Source organism: Nicotiana attenuata, chromosome 6 (genome assembly GCF_001879085.1).
Source record: "Nicotiana attenuata strain UT chromosome 6, NIATTr2, whole genome shotgun sequence".
Lineage (NCBI taxonomy): Eukaryota > Viridiplantae > Streptophyta > Magnoliopsida > Solanales > Solanaceae > Nicotiana > Nicotiana attenuata.
In genome coordinates, this window is record NC_031994.1 from 54,496,434 (window position 1) to 54,516,300 (window position 19,867).

Below are 19,867 nucleotides of genomic sequence, written 5' to 3' on the forward strand. Positions count from 1 at the left end.
CGTTATAACAGTAGCTACCATATTTCGTGAAGAACGAAGTCTTCTCTCTATCCTTGGGGTTCATCTAACTTTGATTATACCATGAGTAGGCATCGAAAAAGGTGAGGGTCTCGTGGCCGGCCGTAGCATCAATCATACGATCGATGTTAGGCATTGGAAACGAATCCTTGGGACACGCCTTATTTAAGTCTTTATAATCTAAGCACATTCTTAGCTTATTTCTCTTTTTGGGTACCACTACTACGTTGGCTAGCCATTCGGGGTATTTTACCTCTCTGATGGACCCTATTTTAAGAAGTTTCGTTACCTCCTCCTTGATGAATGTGTGTTTTACCTCGGACTGTGGTCTCCTTTTCTGCTTCACCGGTTTAAACCTGGGGTCGACACTCAGTCTGTGGGAGGTTATTTCTGGCGGAATTCCTGTCATATCTAAGTGGGACCAAGCGAAACAGTCGATATTGTTAATAAGAAATTGAATGAAAATTTTCCTGAGCTCGGGGTTTAATCCCGTTCCCAGGTATACCTTACGATCTGGGAGGTGTTCGATCAAATCTGTCTGTTCCAGATCTTTGATTGTAGATTTCGTTGCATCCGACTCTTCGGGGGCAACGAAAGTTCGAGGAGAAAAGAAATCTTCTTCGTCGTCCTCGGGGGTCTGTATGCTCCTAGACTCATCCGAGGTTGGGTGTGCGAGGGTCGCTGCCTCGTGGTAAACCGCGAACATTTCTTTCGCCGCCTGCTGTTCTCCATATATGGTCGTTATGCCATCCTTTGTGGGAAATTTTATCATCTGGTGCAGAGTTGACGGTACTGCCCTTATGCTGTGTGTCCATGACTTGCCGAGCAATGCATTGTACCTCATGTCGCCACCGATGACTTGGAACTCGGTGTTCTGAATCGTGCCGGACGTGTCGACCGGGAGGGTAATTTCTCCTTTTGTTACCTCACCCGTCATGTTGAAGCCGTGGAGGACCCGGGAGGTGGGTATGATCCGATCGAGCAGCCCAAGCCATTCTACTACCTCTGACCTGATTATGTTGGCCGAGTTTCCTGGATCCACGAGCACACGTTTAACTCAAATGTTAATTAAAACAAACAAGATTACCAGTGCGTCGTTGTGTGGTTCTGCCAAGGTCTCGAGATCCTCTTCGCTGAATGCAGGCTATCTTCGACCACGCGATCTCGGGTCGGCCCTTCTTCTGCGGTGGATATCTTTGTCCGCTTGATAATGGGCCCTTGGGGAATGTCGGTCCCTCCAGTAATCATATGAACGATATGCCAAAGAATCTCTTTTTTTGCCCAGGTTGGATTTTGCCGAGTTTCCCACGGATCTTTTCGGTGCACTTTCTGGTGAATCCGAGGAGCGGCGTCAATGCATTCGGCGTCGCGCAAGGTCGTATCCTTGGAGGTCGGCTCCGGTGCATTCATAGGGTCCTGTGGTGGTATACCAGCACCCGGAACAGCCATACCATTCCCTCCGTGGTTCTCGAGATTGTCGTTTTTGACTCTATTTACTGAGCTACGCATTTCAACCTGAAATTGAAGATCTTGGACAAGAAAAGGTGTAAAAGATAACTTGCGTTATGTAATGGGACCAACAAGAAAATAATCACTATTATTTTTAGCCCCACTGTGGGTGCCAAACTGTTTATCGTGAAAATGGTAACAACAATTAAATTTTATTATGGGACTATAAAAATACGTGATCTATTTTTATGCCGGTTGTTAAGCAGTTGATGCTATGTATGTGAGACTTAGGAACGAAATAAGAATTAAGGATAAGGTGATGGTCAAACCGATAGGTTAGCAATCGGGCCTCGAGCTTGCCGATACGGGGGCCTCGAGGTCAATTCTGGGGCTCGACTGTGAGCTATCGAAGATAATCGAAGTATGACTAACAGTTGTAATAACATCAAAGAAGGCTCTTTGTGGCCAATGATAAGAAATAAATGATGAACAATAAAGAAGATAATAAATGGGAGCAACAATATCAAGAGAATATGTAAGAGAGCAGAGAGAATGTTGTTTTATATTTCTTGTGGAGCAACTGAAGCAACGCGTCCTTTACAAAATGGCAAGGACTCCCTTTATATAAGAGGTAAATGCCCACATAGTACAAAATACATTAATTACATAGATATGGGGATGGGACGGCTGAATGACACCCTTATTTGGGTTCAGAGTAGCCCACTAGACCGTGTAAGCCCTAGCCGCGTGCCTTGGGAACTCCCCATTTTCCCAATATAGCCGTTGGTATGCATGGCTCCGAGGTCGAGCATTGACAGCCCTCGAACGTGAACCTCGACCTTAATCTCGAGCCTTGGGAAGTATGCTCGCGGGGCATCATAATGACGAGGAAATTGGACTCCCCCGATTTTACCGTGCACAAATACAAAGCCTCGTTTACAATGTTCTCTAAGAGCATAGTGCGCAGAATCGGAAAGGAAAAGCTTAATCTACTTTCCCCTCGGGACTACGTCCCCATCGGCCTCTTCCTCATTATCTTCGGCATCGGATACGAGGAACTTGGCGTCGTGTTCATCCGCCTTGGCCTGCTCTATCTCTTCCGAGAGATCGAAGCCCCTAGCATAGATCTCCTCGAGGGTTTCCCTCCGGGATCTGCACCGGGCATATTCATTGTTTCTGCTCTCCTGATCGGAAGCCCCTCTCAACCTAGCTCGAGCATCGGCAGCGTTTTTTAACTAGACTACTTTCTTATCAACCTTAGCTCATCTCTTCAGCTTCAGCCCGGGCATCCACGACCTCGGCTTTTATCTTCAAAAGGTCAGGCTCGATCCTTACAATCCTGCTCGCATGGACCGAGCTGTTTTTGCGAGCGTTCCGGAGTTGCACTTCGAGGGAAGAAACCTTGGCCAGTGCATTCTTCTTGGCACAACTTGGGCATCTATTTGAGCCTTTAGCTCATTACACTCGTTCTTGGCCTGACCAACATCGCCCCAAAGGCGTTCTAGGTCCTCCGCCTCACTCTGCAACTAAAGCATCAAAATATTAATCTCCGACGATAGAGGAGAAAAACATACACCCCCTCGAAACAAGGGTTACCTGTCTCTCGAGGCGGTCTTCGTAGTCCAAGCTTCGACTCGTCTCGTACCGAAGGTATATCAACTCTTTTGCCCTTTTATCACAGAAAAGCCTGAGGGATTTCTTCACGTCCAAGGCTTTTCGCAACCGGGCTTCCCGGTGGAGCAGCTTGGACTTGAGTTTGCCAAAAGCCTATAAAAAAAGAAACCCAATGAGAAAATGAAAATACAAAACCAAAAAACCAATAAAGTCAACCGGAGCTCACCTCAGAACAGAGCCGTTGAGCCTCCTCAAAAGTTGAGCGTGCATCTACTGGCCTGATCTCATAGACCCTAATTGAACCGCTTTCGGCGGGGATATGATCGCTCGAGACCCCACTTGAATTAGGCATCCCCTGGCCTCGAACATCCCTCGAAGTACCTTCGACGGGAGAAGAGGACGGTGGCTAGAACATCCGCATTCCTCGAAGTACCTTCGACGGGAGAAGATGATGGTGGCAGAACATCCGCATCCCTCGAAGTACCTTCGGCGGGAGAAGACGGTAGCAAAGGAGGAGCCACTTCTCCGAGGCCAGAAATCTCGGGGATTACAGGCTCAACTGCCCTGGAAGGCCTCTCGGCTCGAGCCATCGATGCTTGGCCGCTCCCTTCTGTTGCACCAATGTCTACACAATGGCCGATAGGTACATGATCTACCTCAATGTTGGCGTCTCCTTTTTGCCTTCGGGCAGACCCTGCCTTACTGCAAATCTCCTCGCCCGCCGAGGATTCCTTGCGCTTGTTATCACTCTTCGGCCATGAAGCCGATGATCCTCCCTCCTCTCCGAGAGAGCATGGTCTCACCTCGAAAAATTCTCCAACGCCTGCAGTAAAGAAGTTTGGAAACACAGAGAGAAATATTCCTTAGAACGAAGGATCACGCGGTACTCACCGTGATGTTTTGCCTCCCATCTGCCCTTCGACGAATCTCGCCACTTACGCTCATAGTAGGTCGAGCAAGCTGCCAGTTTCCGAGTCCAATCCGCCAAATCGGGGACCTCGTACGGCAACCACGGGACTGCTGCGAAAAGGGAAAGAAAATGCTGTTACGGAGTATGCCTCCACTATGAACAAAGATGATAAAAGCACAAGTGTACCACTTACGTGTGAAATTCCATTTCACAGGGAATGGCAATAATTCTACGAAGTAATGTCAACAATCCACACTCGGACAAATCGACTCGTCCACCCTCGGTCCCCGTCTTCTTCATTACTGACAACAAAGGGCCGGGTGGATCAACGTCGTAGAATAATCGGCCTTGGTAATGCAAGGGCCGATACAATCTAATGAGATGGCTAAGGGCGAACTCGAGCTCGGCTTTATCTGCAAAGAACCTTATCATCAACACTATCCTCCAAAATGACGGGTGAACCTATGCCAGGGTAACCCGATATCTTCTACAAAACTCAAGCACAACTCTATCGAGAGGGCCCAATGTAAAAAGGTACGTATATGCGTTCAAAGACCCCTCTACATGAGCTATGATGCTCTCTTCCAGGGAAAGTACCTGTAGTACCATCTTTTCTCCCCATCCGCAGTCTCTCCTAACTGCCCCAAGGTGTTCCTCTCCTATTGATAAGATGAACCTCGATGCATGCTCCCCATGGCTCTGAACATTGGGAGGCCTCTTTAACGTAAAGTCCCTCCTCGAGAAAAGGCGTCTCGAAGTTAACAAAAACGGAACACTCTCCTCTTCTTGGTGAACGGATTTGAGTGTAGCGCCATAACTATGGCAAAGCAAGGAAAGGAAGATAAAAGCTTATGCGAGCCAGCGCTCGTTCTATTATTAAGCCCGAGGGCCACCCGAGTCCAAGCCGGTTCTCACTCGGGGACTATTTATGAAGCCTCACGTCTATCTCCACTTCGAGCTCGAGCCAATGCTTGCTCGACTGTTAAGCCCAAAGGCTACCTGAGTTCGAGCGTACCCTCACTCAGAGACTATCTATAACGCCCTAGGGCTACCTTCATTTCAAGTTCAAGCAAATTCGCTCTCGAGGACTATCAGCGAAGGCTAAAAAGGCTAAGCTTCAAAGAAAATCGGGACCCCGTCCCCACTCAAATTTGGACTCGGAAGTCCCGGTGACCTAAGTTTGCATCACACCTGTCACACCTCCTTTTTTTTCGAAAGGGGATATAAGGGAGTTTTTCCAATTAAAGTGACATAATCGAAATGGGATTATTTATTTAATTCAGAGTCGCCACTTGGGATAATCTATGGTGTCCCAAGTCACCGATTTATTTAAAATCCCAAGTCGAGGAAATTTGACTCTTATTTATGGTCTGGGAACACAGAAGACCGGGTAAGGAATTATGTTAACCCAGGAGAAAGTGTTAGGCATTCCCAAGTTTCGCGGTTTTAGCACGGTCGCTTTAATCATATACCTGGCTTTGTAAATTGTTTAATTACTCATTTTAGAACCTATGTGCGTTTTACCTTTCAGCGCTTTTTAAGTGTTTGATTATTCGTAATTAAGGAATTATCTTGAAACGAGTCACGCGTATGTGTACTCTTTTCGTTTGGCGCGTCAAAATTCATGTCACGCGTACGTGTAAACAATTCACAACACTTAATTATTTAAGAAAATCCTGGCCAAAGTTGCGCGAGCGCATACCTTGATTTATTTTGGTAGAGAAAAAAAATCGTAATTATGTCACTAACGTGTATACAATCACGGTGATAGATTAAACCGCGCCTAAAGCATTTCCTACGAATATTCATTTTAAAAATGTACTCGTGTCACGCGAACGTGTACACAATTAATCATATTTTATTACTATTAAGATTGTTTTGCCCAAAGTTGCACGAACGCATACTTCAACATTAATTTATCCGAACTCTAATTTATAGCATCTATCGATAGATATTAAACCTTTTATAGTTTATTACCCGAAAAGGTTCAACAGCAAATACCAGTCAACATCGCTTCAATTAATTATCAACTATGAGGCACCTAATTATCGCGTAAAACTAAATAATTTTGAACTGTTATTGAACATAAATGTGCATTCCTAGCTATGTTATCTATGAGCAATGACAAAAGAATAGCTAAACTAGGTAAATTTAACTTCACCTAAGAATAACAAAATTTGAAGCTCCAGAAGCAAAACTAGATAATATTAACAAAAGAATAACAATTGCAAAAGCTACAGAAGCAATTATTTGAAAGAGAATTGAACAACTGCAAAAGCTACAAAATCAAATTTGAAACAGAAAAGTGAAATCAACAAACCTAATGGAGGCACCAATGACTGAATATGGTAGGACTCAACGTCGATTTCCAAAACCTCAACGACGACCTCAAAACCGAAAATATGATTCGACTTCGCACTGAAAACCCAAAGGGAACTCAACGGACCTCTAACTCGCCGGAAACTTGGCGACAAACAGACCGAAAACGAGCCATTTAAGGCTGCCTTTTACAGGTTATTGGGGTCGATTTCGGGAAAATTTCATGGTTGTTGCTGGGTGTCGATTTTGCTTGGGCTGAAGAAGGAATTGCTCTTTTTAGGTCATGGTTTTCGTTCTTTTCCCTCTCTCTTTTTGTATTTTTCGGATCTCTTCCTCCCCACCCTTTCTCATGTATCTATGTGTGTTCAAGCTGGAGAAGAGAGCATGGTCTTGATGGAAAGGGAGGGCGGCTGTTCTTTAATCTTAGCTCTGTAGGTGTGTTTTTGTGTGTCTGTGTTTGTTGTCAAGAAGAAGAAGATGTGGCCGCTTTTTTTGTTCAAGGGCGAAGAAGAAGAACAAGGGTCAGCCTAGCAGCGGACTTGGGTGTAGCTGCGACAGCAGAGAGGCGGCAGAGAGGGTGACGGCTGCAGATGGAGATGAGGTCATGGTCTCCTCTTCTTTCTGCTAAAGAAGATGTCAAGGCTGCTGTGTGCGTCCGTATTTTTGTGGAGTTGAAAGGTTGTGTTTTAGGGTTCAGTTCTTTTTGAAGACCTGATGGGTATATCGGGCTCAGGGAATGGGCTAGGAACTTGGGCCTTTATAATCAGATTTGCTTAAAATTGGCCTAATTAACTAAAAATCTATCCATCCAACATCAACTCTTGCCTATTAAATTAGAAAAACAAAGATAAAAATATTACCAAAATGTTAATTAACCCTACTTAAGTAGAAATAATTATTAAAATAAAACTAACCGTTAAAACAAAATAATTTTTGATATTTTCAAATATCATATTAAAATAAAAATAAGGTACTATTTTTATATTTGTTAATTTTATGAAAGATATATAAACTAAAAGTAACTAGATAAATTATCAATTAGCTAAAAAAAAGAAAATATTTTTGTAATTTTTATTTTTGTGACAAAATAAAGTAAAAGAGTCAAAACTAGTTGAAATAACTATATTAGACCTAAACTAAATATTTAAATGCTAAAATGTGTAAAATCTTGGGGAGAGTCAAAAATTACATGTCCACAGCTGCCCCTCTTTGATTGGAAACATGAAGAGCTTTCAGACAAAGAACGATGAGACAGGTTTTTTGACCCGACCCTTATTTAGATAGACCAAAAACTAAAGGAAAGGAGAATGTGACCGAGCCCTGGTATCTGAGCTGCCTACATATCCTTGGCTATAAAGGAATCAGGCCACGTGTAGTTCAGAAGTAAGAAGAGCGATGGAGTACCGAGGTGGAGAGCCGATTGAAGTGCCGTCGAGGTTCCAGTCCGCCGGTTCCAATCTGCATTACATCAAAATAAAAGGAGAAAATTACAGCAAGGTATAAAAGAAAAACACAAGATTACTATCTACTTCTTGTCTTGAATCTCTTGAATATCCACTTTCTCCTTCAACTTGAAACTGGAAATTCACCCCATTCTTCAGGGGCATCTGCGGACTTGAATTTGGATAAAACTGGAAGTTGACCCTGTTCTTCAGCCGGGCATCCTGCTGCTTGCACTTTAAATAAGCTTGAACTTGGAGTAGACTTGAGCTTGAAAACCTTGTTCCTCAGGCGGCTCGTGCTACTTCTGATTTGAATTAAAAATTGCCCCTATTCTCCAAGCGGGATCCTGCTGTCTTTGACTTGAATCTTGATAACTGAAAGTTGACCCTGTTCTTCAGGCGGACTCCTGTTGACTTTGACTTGAATCTTGAAAACTGGAAGTTGACCCTATTCTTCAGGCGGGCTCCTGATGCCTCTGACTCGAACTTGAAAACTGAAAGTTAACCCTGCTCTTCAGGCGGGATCCTCCTACTTGATTTTAACTTGAATCTTGAAAACTGAAAGTTGACCCTGTTCTTCAGGCGGGCTCCTAATGCCTCTAACTTGAACTTGAAAACTGAAAGTTGACCCTATTCTTCAGGTGGGCTCCTGATGCCTCTGACTTGAACTTGAAAACTGAAAGTTAACCCTGTTCTTCAGGCGGGATTCTCCTGATGCCTCTTGAACTTGAAATTGAAACCCGAACACTGACCTTGTTCTTCAAGTGGGCTCCTAATGCCTCTCTGACTTGAACTTGTAAACCGAAAGTTGACCCTGTTCTTCAGGCGGGATTCTCCTGACGCTTCTTGAACTCGAAAATTTAAAATTGACTCTGTTCTTCAAGCGGGCTCCTGATGCCTCTCTAGCTTGAAATTGTAAACTGAAAGTTGACCCTGTTCTTCAGGCGAGATTCTTCGGACGCTTCTCTAACTTGAAATTGAAAGTTGACCTTGTTTCCAGGCGGGCTCCTGATGCCTCTCCGACTTGAACTTGAAAACTGAAAGTACACCCTGTTCTTCAGGCGGGCTCCTGTTGCCTCTGACTTGAACTTGAAAACCGAAAGTTGACCCTGTTCTTCATACGGGATCCTCCTGCTTGATTTTGAACGAAATTGAAAGTTGACCCCGTTTCTCAGGAGGGCTCCTGGTATTTCTCTGATTTGAACCTGAAACCAATTTCTGAAACATTTCCCCTTATTCTCTAGGTGGGTGCGTGCAATCAAAAACAACAAAACAAACAAAATTTTCTGCCCCAATTTGCACTAGGAAGATTTGTGAGTTGTTAGCAGTACTATAAATCAACTATGCTATTAATGAAAGATACAATGATTAGAGTTAAATTAAGACTCGACTAGGATGTGCGTCTCCTGTGAGATTGAGCTTAAGGAAAACTATAAACTGAGCTTAACTAAACTAAGGATTGACCCTGTTCTCCGGGCTGGACCCTAAACTAAAGGAAAACTAAAGATTAACACCTTAAAAAAATTAAAATTGACCCTATTCTACAGGCGTGACCCCTGAACTTAAGAAAAACTAAAGATTAACAACTTAAGAAAACTAAACTAACCCTATTTTCCAGGTGAGACACCTGAACTAAAGAAAAACTAAGACTAACCGCTTAAGAAAATTAAAAATGACCCTATTCTCCAGGCAGGGCTCCTGAACTTAAGGAAAGCTAAAGATTAACAACTTATGAAAACTAAAATTGACCCTATTCTCCAAGCGGGACCCCTGAACTTAAGGAATGCTAAAGATTAATAATTTAAGGAAACTAAAATTGACCCTATTCTCCAGGCGGGACCCCTAAACTTAAGGAATGCCAAAGATTAATAATTTAAGGAAACTAAAACTGACCCTATTCTCCAGGCGGGACCTCTGAACTTAAGAAATGCTAAAATCTCTTCTGACTAAGGAGAATGCCTAGGAGGTACGATTTTTCTCAACTAGGGAAAATGCCTAGGAGGTAATGGTCATCTGAACTAGAGGAATATGTAGGAGGTAAAAACCTTCTCAACTAGGGGAATACCTAGCAAGTAAAGACCTTCTCAGATAGCCTTTGTGCTGATAAAATTTGGGCATGGCACTTGAAAAATTCAAGCTTCCGAGCTTTGATTTGGACATAGTCTTCGTCCCTGTCTCGAACAAAGAAAACTTGTGAGTTTAAACATGGTGATTGGTTTGTGGTCTTGACTTTGAGGGTGATTTCTCCTTCACTTGTCATGATAACTTTGATTTCAACTTGAAAGACCTTGTTTGTTTGTTGACTAACCACTTTGATTTATCACTTGTTTTGATAAAACAGACTCAAGAATAGGACTTAAACAAATCAAGAGTAACATAGTAAGGGGACAATGAAAAGAAATAATATCTAACAAGAAAATCACCAAGTAGAAACTTATCAGACGTGGATACCAACTCTAATGACCGTGACATGCATTTTGGATTAAGTGGCCTAATTTGTCAAGCAAGTCTAATTTTCAACTCTTGTTGTATCTCTAAGCCGTGAAACTGGGCTTCAATGCTCCAATTATCCTATATGATTCACGGTCCTTATTCAATTTGTAGTGCCCGAAGGGTTTTCACCATCAAGCCTCTCTCATTTTATTTTTTCTCTCAACTCACCGTCGCCTTATGGTGCCTGTGAAGGTTTTCACCAATAAGACTCTCTCATTTTGTTCTTTTCTTCTTATTTCCTCTGATTCTGCAGATCACAAGGCATTAACCATGGTAAAAATATCATATGCTCTTGGCATGGCTAACACAGCACTTTCAAAGATTATCTGCGGGGTCTTTTTTGGACTGTAATGTGGCTTTTGGACAGGGTTAGAAAGAAAGGATATCATAAAGGCTCAAAATAACTAAGATAACAGGGTTAATTTATTTATAACTTTTTGAATCCATTTCAAAACTTTGCTCCAATTTCTAAAACAAGAGAATTTGATTCTAAGAAAAACCGCCCCACTCTTGACTTCGTGGGATTATGAAATATTTTATTTGGTTCCACCGAACCGTAAGGCTGGCTACGTATCTTGTGGTGACAAGAATCAGGTCGAACGTAGTTCACAACTAATTCTTGTTTTGTTTTTGTTGCTCTTTTTCTTTTCTTTTTTTCCCTTTTTTTGCTTTTCTCTCTTTTTTTATTTTAGATTTTTTTTTTGGAATGAACTTTCTAAAACAAACTTTATAGGGACATGATTTTTTGATATACTTTTTTTTAATGACTCTAACTTGATTCCAAAAGAGGTGAGGTCAAAGAAATCAGCACATGCTCAAAGAGGTATCAAAGGGTATAAAATGTTTGGATAGATGAAAGAGGGCCCCCCAATCTCTAAGAATACCAAGTATAACACATGCAACTTGATGATGAAAAATTAAGATCATGAATAGCATTTCTTTTGCAGCATCGGTATTGGAATCACAGATATGCCTTCAACCTTTCTTTAGTGCCTTGTCAAGTACAGAGCTCTTCTTGGGTGATTTCTTCTTCAAAATGGATGTGCTCCGTCAGTTTGGAGCAAACTCCCTTGGCTTTATGTTGTAACTTGAGATGCTCTTGAACTCAAAGTCGTTTGCTTCAAATTGTCTTTCTCGTAACAAATTCTTGTCATCCTCTTAACTTCCCAAACCATCTGGCCCAGTTACAATTCGGGCTTTAAATGATCTCAAAAGATCCATATATTTACTTATTTCCCTCAAATGTCCCTGTCATCTTCAAAACTTGTTTCATTGTTTCATGATTAGACTCACTTTTAAGACCAGGCTGAGAATTTCACATGCATGTCATGCCACTAGAGTCACCATGAAAAGAACTATAAAAGGAAAAGAGACCTAAATAAAAACTGACTAGAAATAACATAAAACAAGAGATTGCATTAAACAGACGGTGAAAGGGTTCGGACAACAAAACAAGCAAAATAAACTGGGGTTACAACCCTGAAACAAACCTAGATAACACTAAACGAGGTAACAAGACTAATTGACCTTGGAAAAATAAAAGTATAGAAGGGTTTGAGTCACAAGACAATGTCCGGATTAGAACCCTGAAATAACCCAAACAAAAGAAATGACAACAAAATAAACCACCAAGACTCCTCCCCGGCTAGTCAAGAAAGGAACATCTTTTCAATCACCAAGCTCAACATCTTAGCCACTGAGTTTTGCATCAACATTTCTAGGACCTTCACAAGTCTCCATCACATTGACCTTAGCAAATTGCGTTTGGGTCCCTTTTGCCAGCTCGTTCTTAAGATCAACTTCCAGAACCGAGACTGATAGCGCTAAAAGCTTTGCGGCAAGTGGCCCTCCGAGGATCTTAGAAGAGTTCTCATATTCCTTTTAAACACAAATCATACCCATCATAGTGTCTCATTATGAACAGGCAATGGACTTTGGCTAGTGTCTACTGCATCTAGATTTTGCACGACAATGTCACCTGCATCAATAAGCTTCTGAACTGCTCTTTTCAGATGCCAACACTTTTCTATGCTGTGACCCGGGGCATTAGAGAAATATGCGCACCTTTGAGAATAATCAAAATTCTTTGGAAGAGGGTTCGGCATTTTTATCTGAATCGGCTTCAACATGTCCAATTACCTCAAACTTTGGAACAAACTAGCATATGATTCTCCAATAGGAGTGAAGGTCTTTTCTTTTTCCTGTTGCCTTTTAATTTTGTACTTTGACCTCGGTTGGAACCTTTTGCGGGTCAGTGGTTGATATGCTTGAGGAGGCGGGTAATATATTTGCAGAAATGGTGCAGTCCATCACGGGTCCTGTGGATGTGGAGCATATGGTGGTGCATTGTGGATGGAGTACTGGGAATGTGAGGTATGACTTTGGGAATTTTGTGGAAAGAAGTAGAATTGGGGAGGATTATCTGGAGCACAGGGATACCCATGTGGTCGATATTGAGGCTGAAAGCGTTGAGCAGGAATGCCCACTGGATCCTGTCGTTGGCGGGGCTCAACAACATCTTTTCTATTTCTCCTTCTTCCACCCAAACTTACTGAGATGTTCTGGATGTCTTCTGTAGTATCTTTCACTGCAGAATAGCTCGTGATTTTGCCTGACATAATTCTTTCTTCTACCATCTCCCCCATTTTTACCACATCGTTGAAAGGTTTACCCAAGGCCGGGATCAAATAACTGAAGTAGGTGGACCCCTGGGCTTGTAGGAAAAGCTCAACCATTTCTTCTTCACCAATCGGGGGACTGACCCGACCAGCTTGTTCCCTCCATCTGAGCCCAAACTCCCTAAAACATTCCTCGGGTTTCTTTTCCATCTTAAATAGGGAGGAGCGGTCTGGGATAATGTCTATATTGTACTGAAAGTGTCAAACAAAATCTTGAGCCATGTCATCCCATGCATGCCACTTATTGACATCTTGACGAGTATACCATTCCAAGGCTGCCCCACTCAAACTCTCACTGAAATAAGCCATCAACAAATCATCTTTCCCACCAACACTTCTCATTTCGCTATAATAACCCCTCAGATGGGCTACTGGATCCACGCCCATCATACATGTTAAACTTTGGCATTTTAAAACCCGCGGGCAGATGGCATCAGGGAACATACACAAGTCATTGTAAGACATGTTACTCTGATTTCCCATCCCTTGCATGCTCTTTAAGGATTGTTCTATACCTTTCATCTTCCTCGATATCTCATCCCGCCCTACTTTTCCTGTGAGCTTTTAATTTTCAACATGAGGCTCATTCCGAGGGCTGTGATTGTATGAGTCAGGGACCTTGTGGGCAACCTCCGAGGGGCAATATTGGGCATCATGAGTTTTGAGTGGGTGTTCATTATTGGATATATGAAGGAAAGATTGTTAAGAAGTAGTGATCGTGGGGATAGTGGATATGATAGGAGGGTAATTTTTGGGAAAGGTAGGTGGAGGACGAGTGATGGAGCTACTAGGGAGGTTGGGAAATCTGTGATAAGCAGGAAAATCTGGAGAGTGTGGTGGTGTCACGACCCCAGTCCACCCTCCGTGAACATGTCGTGATGGCACCTAGTCCCTACGACTAGGTAAGCCTAACAATGCGGAAGATAAACCAAAATTTGCGGAAGAAAATAAATAAAACTGAACTAGCAAAATAAAACGGTGTTTAAGGTGCCGCTCGGCACATACCACAACAATTCTCGAATCTAACAACATTCCCAAAACCCGGAAACTCACAATTCACAAGCTAAGGGATACATAAAAGGCTCTGACTCAAGAATATCTATACAAAGGAGAAATACTGAAAGAGCTATACTTATTACAGAAAGCTGGAAAGGGACTCCTCGGTCTGCAGACGTAGCAGATATACCTCGAAGTCTCTACCGATACGCCTCCTTCCAAGGCTGATAGAACTGAGTGGAAGTACCTGTATCTGCACAACAAAAATGTGCAGAAGAGTAGCATGAGCACACCACGGCGGTGCCCAGTAAGTATCAAGACTAACCTCGGTGGAGTAGTGACGAGGAATAGTCAAGGCACCTACCGGTCAATAAACAGTATAATCATAGGAATAATGGAAATGACATATAAATATGTAAAGACTGCATGAAGGACCGAGCATGCTACAATTCACAATAAGGGGAAAATGCAACAATTAACAACGAGAATATAATAAATGAGGATAGGAAATGACGGCAGAATCACAATCCAAATCCTAAGGCCACAACACAGCAATGGGGAAAACAAGTCAATAACTCATATCCTACAATGATGTTCATAAAGGTCTTATCCAACCCTTTCCATAACTTCACCAAGTCTCGGACAAACCACAACTCGTGAAGACCCAGCATCTGAAATCTAACAATTGGCATCCTATGCCCCATCAATCTCATGGTCATACCGACAACTAACTAGCTAACTAAGGCCACTCTCACAAATATAATGGATAGACGAGGGCGTACCTCCACCCTTAGCAAAATCAGGAGGAATTCACCTCTAATAGGGGTGTTCAGCTACGTGTATGCTTGTGCAAATGTTTCTAACAAAATTCTACCAGCTAGTAAACATGAAAAGGAGAACGGACCGCACGTGCGATGTTTCCTCACAACTTCCAAGCGATAAAGCTCATACCGGTAAGCAACCCACAATCACATTATTAAACAAATAGGAATGCCTCCGCAGGCCGTCACAATTCTCTGCAATCATCCCCTGATATAGCCCACCTTATTTCGCCACGTGTGCAATTAATAACATAATAAGCACCGCCTTATTTCGCCACACGTGCATCACAATGTTTCCACCTTATTCTGCCACATGCGCAACCCACGTATAACCATATAACATATCCCGCCTTATTACGCTGCATGCGCAAAACATCAATAACAACAATAGCACGGCAAAGACCTCGTGCAACCCTTCAATAACAACCGCACGGCAGAAACCTCGTGCATCACTATACCAACAACCGCACGGCAGAAACCTCGTGCATCACAATATCAACAACCGCACGGCAGAAACCTCGTGCATCATAATATCAACAACCGCACGGCAGAAACCTCGTGCATCACAATATCAACAAATGACAATATATACAGGAACAAAGCAAGAGAATGAACTCAAGAGATTCCGTTCACCAAAAGACGGTACAACTAACGTACAAGGAAATAACTGTAACAGGGAAAAATACTAAGCGCAATAAGAACAACTCAACAAGGGAGAAATAATACGGAACAACGATTCCATAATACTCAGTTCTACAACAAGGAAGTTAACATGGATCACATAATTACAATTAAGGAAGTATCGACTAAACATAGGATATCTAACTTCTTTCCAATTAAGACCAATTAATTATACGAGAGATAGAAATAATGCTTTCCAGATAAAGACAAGCAGTTAGGAATGATAATGTGACTACAGAAGGGCAAATGTCTACAGTTAAACAAGTAAAAGTCATTTAGGCAACAAGAATAACCAAAAAGGGCAAATAAATTCCAAGTAAGTCGTGTGGGGGTGGAACTAATAACAGTATCCGCCTTTAAGTGAAGGGGCGCATCCACCGAAGATGGCAGCGGGAAAGACGGGAGCACGAACGAGGTAGCTTATGCTTTTTTTCATCCTCACTACCTGGTTTATAGTAGAATCTGAGTGGAACTCAATCATATCAAGAACAACTTCATATTCGGTGATTACAAGTGCCTAAGAGCCTAAAAGGGAAATTTTCCACAAATAAATCCGAGCACGCACTCGTCACCTCGCGTATAGGGAATATAATCAACAAAGAAGACTCAAATCCTAAGGGGGAGTCCCCCACACAAGGTTAGGCAAGATACTTACCTCGAACCGGCTAAAATCAACTAGCAACCACGTTCTTGCCACGAGTACTCGACGCCAAATGGCCCAAATCTATTCAATTAAATCACACATTGTAAATAATATCTCAAGCAACTGATCCTACTATTTAATTCAAAGCTAAAGCACAAAATTAGGCAAAATGACAAAAACGCCCCTCAGGCCAACGTCTCGGAATCGGATAATTTTTACATTTTCAGAACCCTCGTACTCTCACGAGTCTAACCATATAAAAATCTCCCAAATCGGAGGTGAAACACCCCCTCAAAACTCAACAATTTTGTCTATGAAGTTTTACCCATTTTTCACTCAAAATCTGAAATTAAAGGATGAAATTAAGAGGAGATTCATGGAAATTGGTCTAAATCGAGTGAGAAGCACTTACCCAAGTCGCCCAGGTGAAAATCCCTTCAAAAATCGCCAAGAGCCGAGCTCTAGAAGTCAAAATGTGATAAAAATGGTGAAACCCTCGAATTTGGGGTTTAATTCTGTCTGCCCAGCGACTTGTTCATCGCGATCGCGGAACAACGATCGCGATCGCATAGAGGAAATTCGAGAAGGCCCAGAAATGTACATCGCGAACGCGATGATGAGAACACGAACGCGGAGAAGAGAAAAATAGTGCTTCGCGATCGAGGAAGCATGAACGCGAACGCGTTGAAGGAAAATATTGAGGTCCAGAAGATTCTATACGCGAACGCGTGAAAGCCTATGCGAACGCGAAGAGGAAATAAACTGGGCTTCGCGAACGCGATGAGACAGATGCGAACGCGAAGAAGGATTTCGAGGTGGTCTTCAACAATGCATCGCGATCGCGCGTAGAAGGATATCAGAAGCAGCAACAACAACAGTTCAAAATAGGAGGAAAATGACCCGTTGAGCATCCGAAACACACCCGAGGCTCCCGGGACCCCGTCTAATCACACACACAAGTCATATAACCTAACACGGACTCGCTCGAAGTTTCAAATCACATAAAACAACATCGAAACGACGGATCAAACCAAAAATCAAGCTTATGAACTTCCAAATCTTCAAAATACACTTTCGATCAAAAACCTAACCAAACCACGTCCGAATGACCTAAAATTTTGCACACACCTCCCAAATGACATGACGGAGCTACTGCAACTTTCGAAATTCCATTCCGACCCTCGGATCAAAATCTCACTATCGGACCGGAAACTTCAAAAATTCAAACTTCGGCATTTCAAGCTTAAATTAGCTACGGACTTCCAAAATACATTCCGAACATGCTCCCAACCCCGAAATCATCTAACGGAGCTAGCGGAACCATCGGATTTCCATTCCGAGGTCGTCTTCACACTGTTCTGGTTACGGACCATTTTTCAACTCTTAAGCTCTCATTTAGGGACTAAGTGTCCCAAAACTCTCCAAAACTCAACACCGAATGTCCCGGCAAACCAAAATAGCAGAAATGAACTTAGGGGAAACAGTTAATGGGGGATCGGGGCGTGAATTCTAAAAACGACCGGTCGGGTCGTCACAGGTGGATCATCTGGCACTATGACCGGAGTTTGGGTAAGGGTAGCATCAAGAAAGCTAGGTGGTGGCGGGGGTGGTGCCTTCCCAGTCATCCAAGCCTGATACATGTCTGTCATGTGTTGTCTTATCATCTTACCTCTTCAACCAACCCAGTGTCCTGTTCAACCAATTGCGTTCGGGCACCGGTATCAACCAACTCAATTTCGTTGTCGTCTTCCATTGCCTTTCGACTTTATGTTGTAGGGAAGAGTTGCCAGTTTAAGAACGACAAACCAACCACCCTTCTACTATGAAGATAACAAAGATGAACAAAATGAAGTCATCACGTTAACGTTAGGGCATTTAACATAAGATAATCTCAATTTATGTGCAATGCACCTAGTCATAGTTATCGGTTCTATAATGACTTCGAGGGTACGGAGGTCATATGGCATCATCCCAATTTCACTCTTCTTGCCCCGTTTCCTTCTTCATTTTCCTTTCTAGCACCCCTTGGTTTTTCATTTTCTTTCCTCCCTTTTCTTTTTGATTACCACTCTTTCCTTTCCACTCATTTCTTAAATCCCACAATTTCATCCTCTTTTCTTTTTTTTTTAATTTTTTTTAAAAAAATAAAATGATTCGATCGAACCCTATGTAGGTTGCCAACATATCATGTTCCACATGAATCGGACCAAGCGTAGTTCTGGAAAAGTAACGGACAAAAATCATTTTGGATTTTTCATTTATATTTTTTTTTTTTGGCTTTTTAAATTCAAATAGGAAGTACGATAATGAAAGACTTGACTATGATAGTCTCTGACATCACCTAAAAGACGCAGTACTACTGGAAAAGACTAAAAAGTAAAAGAAAACATGAAAACAGACTCAAAATTATAGAAAAGTCTCCTCAAGTAGTTCATGTATGCAACGATCCTGGCTGGAATGGTCCTGGGGTATCTGTCATGCTCGAGCTCTGGTATATGGATCCATACCTGAATAAGAAAAATAAGACCAAATAGAGTTAGTGACTCGAGACACTACATGACGCTACAACCTCCTATGGGACACATGCAAGACATGATTGGGCTATCTTTTTTAAAATTAACCTACGTGGCTTATTAGCGCAAACTCATCAAAGGTGGCCTCATAGACATGGAAATACCTCACTAAAGCTTATATGGATTCAAACTCCCAATAATCATGGCCCAAAATTAATTTGCAAAAATGATCCATTTTGCAAGAATGGCTGATGTGGCCAGAAGTGGCTAAAAATGCAAACTCAAAAAAGGACGGACCTTAAAGTAATATGATACCTAGTTGTGGACTCAAGATTCTAAGACATTGGTCATTGAACGACTTTTGCGCAAATGACCCCATTTTTGCAAGAATGGCCGAAGTGGCCAAAAGTGGCTAGACATGCAAGATTTGACTAAGACCACGCGAAGCCAAGAACCTAAGACTCACTAGGAAGATGGACCCTATGTGGGCTGCCTACGTATCCTGCCCCGAAATACGAGAATCAGGTAGGCGTAGTTCGGGAAAATTGGATACGTGCGAGAATTAGAAAAAACAATTGATTTGGAGAAAACATGTTTTTGTCTTTATCTTTTCTTGAAATTTATGGGAAAGTGCAAAATCTTTTTGGATTTTTTATTTTCATTTTTTTTTTTTGGTCTTTTTCTTGGAAAAAATTGTGAAAGAAAAATACAACTAGGCCCTACTTGCTTCATTTTTATACTTCACCCTCTTTTCTTTCTCATTTACCCTCAACCCTCATTGGACCGCCAAATGACCCCTTTTACCCTTTAAAATTGCAACATGTAGCACATAGGATGCATCAGGATGGTCTTTTATTTTTGAGTACACCTGTCCAAGACGGACCCAACCCCTGTGTTGAGTTCCATAAGTCAAATGCACGTGATGAAAACAAACGTTCCTACTAGAGATTCGGCATGAGGCTATGTTATTCTAAGTTTAAACCTGGGGTTGTGTTCTAGACCTGGCTTACCCGAGCGGACAGCTCGAGCCGAGGTGGGGACAACGTACCGGGAGCATGAAAGTCTACCCGGACTTGTTGCTGACCCAAGCCTTGTTATATTTGGTATGACTTCTAACAAATAAGTGGGCCACGCGTACATGTGCACCATGTTTTTAGAAGACTCGGAAAGGAGGCGTAAGAAGACATTTTAATACAGTTCAAATAATATCAAAGCAGTAAATAAACGGCGTTAAGCACATTAGGTCCACAAAATACGGTAATATCAACAACAAATAATGCCAAGTAAAAA